Below are 3,049 nucleotides of genomic sequence, written 5' to 3' on the forward strand. Positions count from 1 at the left end.
TGTGAGAGGCGGGTGGTTTTTAACTACTTTTATATGTACAAAAGAATGGCTCGTTCGTAATTTTTTCATTAACAATCAGGCAACCATTTTTTTTAATTTTTTTTTTTTTTTGGCAATTGAATCGACTGAATGAAATTTCTTTTACTGCCGACGTGTTTGGATTGTGTTGGCAAGTTACAAAATTCACACCCATGCTTTAACCAGCACTTTTGAATCCAGAACTTCTCACGTCCAAAAAACATATCTTCATTCATCTACGCCGCGGGATAGAAAAATTTAGTGTGCATCGGCCGGGAATCGAACCCGGGCCGCCCGCGTGGCAGGCGAGCATTCTACCACTGAACCACCGATGCTTCTATAGCATTTTGGTAATCGTGGATTGTTATATACTTATTACCCAAATGCTTGTTGTGAAGTTGTTTGCATTAGTGATATCTCAATACCTGTGGCGTCTAAATTTGCAAAAAGAGGGGGGTAGCGGGTTATATGAAGCGAATGACGCCACTGAGAAAATTGTTGGTGTGAGGGTGCATATTCAAATACTAGGAAAAGGGGGGGGGGGAGAAATCAGAAAAAAATATTAAACACAAAAATGTAAAAACAATTTTATCAGTCGACATTAAGTTCTTCTAAAGTGCAATATTGAGCTTAATATTTTAGCATTATGTTTGTATTAAAATACGATTTTCGTAACATATTGTCATAAATTTCCTTTGTGGAGCGGGGAACTAGTACTGCTACCGCTCACCAAAGTAATTTACTAGAGTAGGTGCTCTCGGGAAAATTTAAAAATAAATTCCGAAAAATGTTAATGGGCTTACGCCATTGTTGCTTTCTATTGTATGTCATAGAGAAACCACACGAAAGGAAAAGAAATATGAATACATAAACACACAGAAAAAAAAGTCAAAAGCAGCCGCTGTCCAACTTATAAATGCACAAACCGCACAGAGAATGCTGTGGAAGGAATTTTCGAGAGAGAAAAACTATCACGGCACAGACGAACACAGGGGGGGAGACACGACGAGACAGTTGCAACAAGAACATCAAGTAGGCCACACACTAACAAAAACTTTGGACAACAGAGCGATCAAACGGACGGACCCGACAATAATACAAAAATATAATCTGGATAACACAACGACGAGACAGCGACGCAAGGCCCACCCAGCGATAAAAGTAAACATATATTCTACGCAAGACAACGACGACGGCACAGACTAACACAGCAGACCTTCCAAAACAAACAGTTGCGACGAATGTCCCTATAAAAAACGTTAAATCAATCTTCCCCATTGCAAAAATAAATCAAAGAACGCAATAAAAATAAAATTCTGAAAATATTATTTAATGATATTTGTGATATCTAGTAGTTAACAGGTATTTTACAGTTTTGAACATTTTTTTTGGGCTAGGTTACATTAAAATGACAGTTAAATCGTTTGAACGGTTGGTTAGGTTTGGTTTACTACGTTCAAAGTACTTTTAATATGTTTGAACAGTTAGTTAGGTTAGGTTAGTAACATTGAAATAATACTTCATGGCAATTATCGTGACGAGAAGCCTAAGATGTCCATCATTACTGTCCCTGCCCGAACACGCCCGAATATTCACCTTCGGCCAACCTCGGGATTTGTTTTATTTTTGCACAGGAAAAATGAATTCGAATATTGAAAGTGGTCGGTTAGGTTAGCTACATTAAAACACTTGAAAACACTATGGACGGTTAGTTAGGTTAGTGTAGCTACATTAAAATAAACAGAAATATAAATATATATATAAATAAACCCGAGCTTTGCCGAAGGTGAATATTCGGGCGTGTTCGGGCATGGTACCGAACTTGATGTACATCTTCTATGCAGGTTTTACCTGGGCCCAACCTATCTCTAGTTATAGTCTAGATTTAAGAGTGAGGGGAGTTAGTCATGGCGCCAATCGTTGCCATGGCTGGCCAATCCCCTCCTAGCACATGATGCATGCGACCCTCTCCCTGCATGGCTAATACCAGCATGACTAGGCGTATAGGCTTCGGCCTGAGACGCACCTAGGTCCCTCCCTAACCCGGACCCCTCCAAAATACACTTAGTTTTAGTTAGGTTAGGAAAAAATTAAAACAATCAATCGATGTACATATTAGGCTTCCCTTTCGTGACAAGAAGTACTCAAACTTACTTCAGAAGAGTACCTACTCTAGGAAGACACTCAGAATCCGGTTTGTTACGTGGAGCCGCCGCCTAACCTTTCACCGAGAGGCGGCAGGAGAATGTAACGGTAGCTGGTGATGGGGAAAAGGGGAGTCTTGATTGCGTGGAAAGGTCTGGCAGATGAGAGCGGCAACCACAGGGAATCGGTAGGGTCGAAGCAGATACACTCTATTATACGGCGAGTGAATTCCTATAGGTGAAACTCCCGTATCAAGACGCCTTCGTGCCTGGCTTCCGAAAGCTTTGCACGGCTACCGTTCTAAAAGTTACATTTACCTATTTATTTATTTATCGACTCATTTTAACGTGCCGCCTTGTCTGCCACTTAACCACATACATTTTGTAAAATTAAACGTAAAGTTGAAATAAATAAACACACATACCTAAGCTAACCTAAGCAAAATACAAGAAAGAAGAACATGATAAACAACTAACGAAATACAATGCAAACCATATAAACAAACTAATTACTAGCAATTAATGAAACACGAGTCACGCATATTTAAACTACATGTTACTGATATCACAATTGATATATATATTTTTAATAGAAAACACATACATACATGCCTATAATTAACAAAAAAAAATGTTAAAAAATTTAATGCCAAAAGCACTGGAAACTATAAACTATTCATCATTAAACTAAAGATTAAAATGTTTAACCTGTAACAAACAATTTAAATAAGTACACATACACACAAACTTGTACAAAGCTAATAAACATAATTATCACATCCCTACTTATTCCATTTGGCAAAATTTTATTTTTTGTTGAAATATTTTATAACACACTTTCTGAAAAGCTGCGTCCGAATTCGCCTTAAATTTTTACTTATTATGTA

The 3,049-nt window shown here is 37.9% G+C and overlaps 1 non-coding gene across 1 annotated transcript; it reads right to left on the reverse strand.

The window, feature by feature from the left end:
- Nucleotides 1–282: 282 nt before the first annotated feature.
- On the reverse strand, nt 283–353 carry Trnag-gcc (transfer RNA glycine (anticodon GCC)). The gene has a single exon. It is a non-coding gene; the product is annotated as a tRNA-Gly (tRNA).
- Nucleotides 354–3,049: the final 2,696 nt, after the last annotated feature.

This window comes from Bacillus rossius, chromosome 14 (assembly GCF_032445375.1).
Source record: "Bacillus rossius redtenbacheri isolate Brsri chromosome 14, Brsri_v3, whole genome shotgun sequence".
Taxonomy (NCBI): domain Eukaryota; kingdom Metazoa; phylum Arthropoda; class Insecta; order Phasmatodea; family Bacillidae; genus Bacillus; species Bacillus rossius.